This window comes from Budorcas taxicolor, chromosome 3 (assembly GCF_023091745.1).
Source record: "Budorcas taxicolor isolate Tak-1 chromosome 3, Takin1.1, whole genome shotgun sequence".
NCBI classification, from domain to species: Eukaryota; Metazoa; Chordata; class Mammalia; order Artiodactyla; family Bovidae; genus Budorcas; species Budorcas taxicolor.
The window spans coordinates 118096685-118103117 of record NC_068912.1 but is presented as its reverse complement, the minus strand read 5'-3'; the positions used below and the strand labels follow the sequence as shown (position 1 = coordinate 118103117).

Below are 6433 nucleotides of genomic sequence, written 5' to 3'. Positions count from 1 at the left end.
GATGTTCGACGGCCCTGGAGGCGCTCGGAGGTATTCTGGAAGCACCCGGAGGTTCTCGGAGGCGCTCGGAGGTATTCGGGTAGCACCCGGAGCTCGGAGGCATTCGGGAAGCACCCGGAGGCGCTCGGATGTATTCGGGAAGCGCTCGTAGGAGCTCGGAAGCTTTCGGAGCTTTTGGAGGCGACCGGCTCTTGGCCACGCCCCCGCCACGCCTCCACGCTCACGCGGTGAGTTCTGGAAAATGTAGTTCCAGCCCTTTGATCTTCCTTTCCCCGAGGATCCTGCAGGCAGTGTCAGAACTACGACTCCCAGGGGCCTCTGCGGCCTGGTGGCCCCTCCCCACGCTGCCTCCAGCTCCGGGTTCGTCCCGCCCGAACCCAGCGAACCCAACGAACCCAACGGCGCCTAGGCGCCTCGCGCCGTCAGTTAAGCGGCTCTTTGGTCAGCAGAGGCTGGGCTGCGGTCCTTTCCGCCGCCCCGGGACCAGGAAAGGGAGCGATGAGGGCGCCGGCGCCCCGCCGCTCGGGCCTTCCACCCGCGACTCCAGCTCAGGGTCCCCGAACACTTCGGGCCACCAGGAGACCTGGCCGTCGGGAGTGTTAAAAGCGCCGCGGCCTCTCGGAAAGTGCGACCAAAGCCGACAGCGACTGGTGTCGAGGAAGAAGGGGGTCGTTTCAGGCTGTGTCATGGAAGCAGTTTTCTCGAGTAGGAAAGACGAATCTTACAGACCGTTTCGTGACCGCGCCTCCGCTCTGCCCACCGTTCACTCTACAATTGCAGTGAACACCTGTTATGTGCAACGATCACAGAGATGAGGCCGACCAGAGCCTTACTGTCGAGGAACTGGACAAACAAGAACCCACAGAGGCCCCAGGCTGCTAAAATACATCCCAGAGGTCGACAAAGGCGGTGCCTGGTTAAAAAGCAGCCAGAGGAATGCAGAGCTCATCAGGTTCTTAAAGACAGTTCCTGGGCTTAAGTGGGTCTGAAAGGAGGAGGCTTTTAGCTCCTCTTGGGAGCGCCCAGGCTTTTCTGCTCTTCCATCCCGGTACAAAAAGTTGCCCACCGGCCCCTCCCCACAAAGATGGTAACTGTGGCCGTATCCGTTCTGCTCCTAGTTGTCATTCTGCCCGTCTATTGTCGGCAGATGACACGCAGGCACCATCTTCCTCTCCCCTGCAGATCCTGCCCCAGCTTAACCTGGGGAAATTGTGTATGTCTCCTAGACATCTCAGTCAATGGCCAGGCCATGCTCTCTGTCACCCCTGACAGCTCCATCCCAGGAAATTTGTTCAGACTTCATTGGGTCTCTCCTAGTTAACTGTCTGCCTGTTTCTTCCTTCACAGGTTTCTTGAGAGCAGTCTTCATTCTTAAACATTTTTTCATTTCCTCACCTGCTTGCTGCTAACAAAATTTCACTGTTTTCTGTTTCCCACCATTCTACTGGAAGCTTCTGGCAGTCTCTGGAGAAGTCCTAAATGTTAGAGCATCCGACACTATCAAGAATGTCATTCTTAAGACACTGTTCTCTGTCTAGTTTTCCTGCTTCCTCTTTGCCCATTCCTTCTCAGGTTGTAGACAGGGCTGTTCTCTGCAGCCCACATCTTCCTTGGGCTTGCTGCTCTGTGGTCTCCCTGACTTCTCCCAGTCCTTTCTGCAGCTCCAGTCACATGGGGTCACAGAGCCAGACACGACTGAGCGGCTAAGCACAGCGCACAGCATTCTAGTGGCTAAAGTTTCTCAAGTTTATGCTGTAATGAGGGAGACAGACAAATATGTGCTCTGGCAGGTGGTGTGTTCGTGCCAAGAAAAATTATAAATCAGGTCATGGGGACAGGGCGTTATGGTATGGAAGCAGGGTGCACATTTCGGTAAGTTGATTATAGAGGACTCCTCTCTCTGTAGGTTGCGTTTTGAGAGGAGAATGGATGATGTTCATGGATGGCAAAAGCCAGTGGCTGTCCTGGGAAGGAGTGGGTTAGGGTTCAAATGGCTTTAACAATAGCACTGGCCTTGCTTTGCGCATGAAGTGCGACCGTGGGAGCAAAGAAAGAAAGTGAAGTTGCTCAGTCATGTCTGACTCTTTGTGACCCCGTGGACTGTAACCTCCCAGCCTCCTCTGTCCATGGGATTTTCCAGGCAAGAGTACTAGAGTGGGTTGCCATTTCCCTCTCCAGGGCATCTTCCCCACCCAGGGGTCCAACCCGAGTCTCCCGCACTGCAGGCAGACGCTTCACCGTCTGAGCCACCGGGGAAGCCTGGTGGGAGCAAATCCCTTCCAAACCCCCTTTCTGTCCCCACTCGCCCCTCTGCCCCTCCCTGTTTTGCCTCCTTCCTCCTTTTTCTGCCTCTTCCGTCCTCTTCCCTCTTGTCTTCCCATTCTTTGGACTCTGGCGCCTCGCCTCTGCTCCAGCCTCTCCTCCAGCCTTCCTTCTCCTCCCAGCGTCGGGGGCGGGGGCTTGGCTGGGGGTGGCTGTGCGGCTCCAGGCCACATGACGCTCCCTCCCTGCCCCTCCGCCGCAGGCTCTGAGCGCCTGGCTTCCCGGGAAGGCGTCTGGGCTGCTGCAGTCCCCCTGCCGTGAGGGCTTCAGGGCCACCGAGGACACATGCCGACGGTACCCAGGTGAGCCCCGGGGAGGCAGGAGGAGAGCCGCAGGAGGCATGGGGGTCCGCACCCCGTCTCTGACCCCCTGCGCACAGACCGGCCTGCTGGTCCTGACTCGGATGGGTAAACAGGGGCCGCTGCCCCGTGGACACCGCTGAGGGGCAGGGGAGCCCCTGGTGCAGGAGCGCAGGGTCTGCCGGTTGTGCTTGGCCCAGGTCAGGAGGGAGAAGCACCTTTCTCCTGCGAGCTGGCACGTGGGCACAGATGGGACCCTCCCCGCTGCAAGTGGGCCGCAAAGCTGGAAGCCCCGGCGGAGCCCAGCTCTGCGCGGTTCCTCACACTTTCCCGTGGACCCAGTCTGTAGCCAGGCCTCCCTACCAGGCAGGCCCCTCCGCAGGCCAAGGAGGGTCCAGGATGGAGGGGCAGGAGGCACCCCCTGCTTTGGAGAAGCTGAGAACGAGCCTCAGGGGGCAGCCTACACCCTGTAAGCAGGAGGAGGGCAGACGATTGTACCACGTGCAGGGGAGTGGGGGCTTGCCCTTAAGGAAAATATGATTTTAGAGGAGCAGACATTTCTTGAGCATTAGTGTCTGAGGAACAAACGCCATGGGAGAAGAACAGGAACGCTGGGGGTTTGAGAAAAGGTGCAGTGGCCTCTGACAGCAGGCTCCTGAAGGAAGGCTTCCTGGAGGAGGTGGCCTGGGAGCCCTGCAGGACGGGTGGAGGAGGACTTTCCTGTGGGAATCTGGTCCCCACGGCTGGAGAACCAGGAGGGTCCGAGGAGGGGGGTCAGAGTAGAGCACAAGGGCCCCTCCCTTGGGGGGTAGGCTTGGGGGCGCCCTCCTGGAGCCTCCTCACCTCCCTCCCGCCTCCTGTCGGCCCCCCTGCATTACCTATCCTCCTCCAGCAGCTTCCTGGAGCAGCTCCCTGGCGGCTGGAAGGCTGGGCAGACTCCCACGCGGTCCAGTCCCCACGCGCCCCCTGCCTTCCCTGGGTCCTGGAGCAGGGAGCTCACAGCGCAGAGGATGAGACAGCGGTCTGTTGTCCCAGCACATGGCAGCACCACGCAGCTCTGTTATCTCAGTTTCTGGGGGTCGGGGATGGAGCCAAGACCAGCAGGGGCTTCGGCCTCGAGGTCTTGCGAGGCTGCACCTGGCCTGTGCACAGGCTCCACCTGGAGGGTCCAGGCACACTCACGTTGGCAGGATTCGGTTCCTCACAAGCTACTGGGGGAGCGTCATCCTTTTCTGCATTTTGCTGGAGGGCTCACTCCGTCCTTGGCCACATGGGCCTCTTCAGAGCGCACCTCCCCGGGGGGACAGGGCCCCGTGACCCCCGTCTGCAATGGCAGCTTGTCCCTCTGTGCTGTTAGATTCCACTTACCCTGGGGGCCCTTGCAGGGTGCTCGTCCAGTGGGGGCCCCTGGGGGCCACACCCCTGCCCCTCTCTGCGCTCTTCCTACCGTCCCCCAGGCCTGGGTCTCCAGAGACGGTCATACTGTGTCCAGTGTGACAATTGTGTGTTTTTCTCTCGTTTTAGAAACTGTAGCCTGGGCTGTCGCGCCCTGAGATAGATGTACCCAGAGAGTTGTAGGGTGCGCTGTGGGCACTGTTCTGTCCACACCGCCCGGGACAGCCCTCCCTGGGCCCTGCTTACTAGGCTTTCCAACCTCCTCCGGGACAGGGAGCCACTTTCCTTAAGCTCAGGAGTTGTTTCCATTTTTATCAGAGCAGGGTCAGGCCCCACCCCCCACCCTGTCTCCGTGGAGTGGAGGAGCGACGGGAAATCCTAGAAGGAAGTGTAGGGGCCCCCACAAGCCACACAGTCAAGGCTTGAACCACAGCTAAATCTCGGTGTTGGTGAGAGCCTGGGAAGAGCCGCTGTGGAGGCCTGGGCGCCCCTGGTGCCCCAGGAGGCCGAGCCAGGGGGGCTGGGCGAGGTAGGGCGGCCCCAGGCCCATGGTGTCCCGATGCTGCAGCCACCCAGCCACTGTCTGGTGTCCCCTGGCTAGGGCCCACTGGGAGCTGGCGCCTTGGGCTGCTCTTCTGTTTGTGGGCTGTGTAATAAATGGAAGTTAAAAAGGACTGGCTCATTCTTTACCGGCAAACCTGCCAACCTTGACTGCCCTGGCTTGACAGGAGGGAAGGAAGAAGGGGAGGGGAGACGGGAAGAAGGGCCCCAGGCCCCGCCCCTCGCCACCCCTCCCCTGGGCCGGCCCTGGGTCCTGCTTTCTGGTCCCGCTTATCCTCCCGGGCTCCATCCAGCCCCTTGGGGTTTGACCACTCCACTCTGGGGACACTGTACCCCAGCCCTGCCCCCCTGGAGACACTCGGGTAAGGGGTTCCGGGCTCACTCCCAGACCGGAGCAGCCCTCAGGTGGGCCAGCACTGGGAGCAAGAGGGAGAGGACTCAGCCCCTTTTTCCTCGACATGTTATGGAAATTTGCAAGCACAAAGTGGGATTTTTCACTACACACCTGCACACCCACTGGCGATGATCCCACTCAGCGTTTTACTAGACTGTTAATATCTAGGCAACCATCCTTTAATTCATTTAATTTTTGGCGCATTCAGAATCAATTTCAGCCTTAAATGTGCTTGCCCCTACGTACATTAGCATGTACATCAGCTAGAGTTCATTACTGACAGTCTTTCAGTGTACAGCAGTGAAACGCCCAGCTTGAAGTGGGCAGTCACTCTTTTGACAAGTGTATGCATTCTTGTAACTCAGACCCTTATTGAGATACCGAGTGTTCCCATCACCCCAGAAATTTCCCTCAGGCTCCTTGCTGGTTGACCCCCCAGGCCACTCGGAGGCAACTACTCAGTAACCTGCCTTGTGATACTGGTACAAAGTACGGAGTGAAGTCGTTCAGTCCTGTTTGCCTCTTTGTGACCCCATGGACTGTAGCCCACCAGTCTCCTTGTCCATGGAATTTTCCAGGCAAGAGTACTGGAGTGGGTTGCCATTTTCTTCTCCAGGGATCTTCCCAACCCAGGGATTGAACTCGGGTCTCCCCCCATTGCAGGCAGATGCTTTACCATCTGAGCGACCACAGATTTAATCCTGGAGCCTAAAGCAAAAGGGAATTATTTTTTAATGGCTAATATTTTGTTCCCAGAACACCGAAGTAGTTAAAGACCTGTTGAAAAATGAAAAGTAGATATATCAAAATAGCTTATTTATACAAAAAGCAACCAATAATTTTGCTTTCCTGGTTTTAGTGGAAACGAACTCATCAATATTTCCAAAGTCTACTACTTGTTTTTAAAGGAGAGAATTGCCATGCTAATTTCTTTTGATGAAGTGATCTTAATTTTTCATTTACTGCAGCTTACTGAAATGTTTTATAGGATGCCATGGTGACTGGGAATGCTAACAGCCTTCTCAAGGCCATGTCCAAATTGGAAAGTATTGCACTAAGCAAATTTGTGAATCAGCCTTAGAAGATGCAAACACTAGTTAGTAAATAACTGATACTGCATGCTGCTTAAAACTATATCAGATGGATATATAGGACTTAAGGATATTTGAGTCAAGTAGCTGCTTTGTGTAAGAGGTATCCATAGAAAACTTTTCTCCATTTAAAAATTCAAAATGTAAGACACTTTAATTTTTCATATAATCATTTACAATGTGAAAATTAAGGCATCTATAATTTCTTTAATTTCCATTTGATATGCAGTTTTATAATTGACACTCATCTAGTGATTCATTTCCAATTTTTATACTTTAATTTTAAAATTCAAGTGCAGTATTGGTGACATAGAGGTGAGCATAGCTGCCTTCTGTAAAGTGCAAGCAGTAGCCCATATCTTTTGTTAAGA

At 55.7% G+C, this 6433-nt stretch overlaps 1 long non-coding RNA gene across 1 annotated transcript; it reads left to right on the top strand.

The window, feature by feature from the left end:
- Positions 1-385: 385 nt before the first annotated feature.
- Positions 386-4654, top strand: LOC128045109 (uncharacterized). The gene is made up of 3 exons (XR_008199135.1): positions 386-952; positions 2525-2624; positions 3514-4654. It is a non-coding gene; the product is annotated as an uncharacterized LOC128045109 (long non-coding RNA).
- The last annotated feature ends 1779 nt before the right edge of the window (positions 4655-6433 follow it).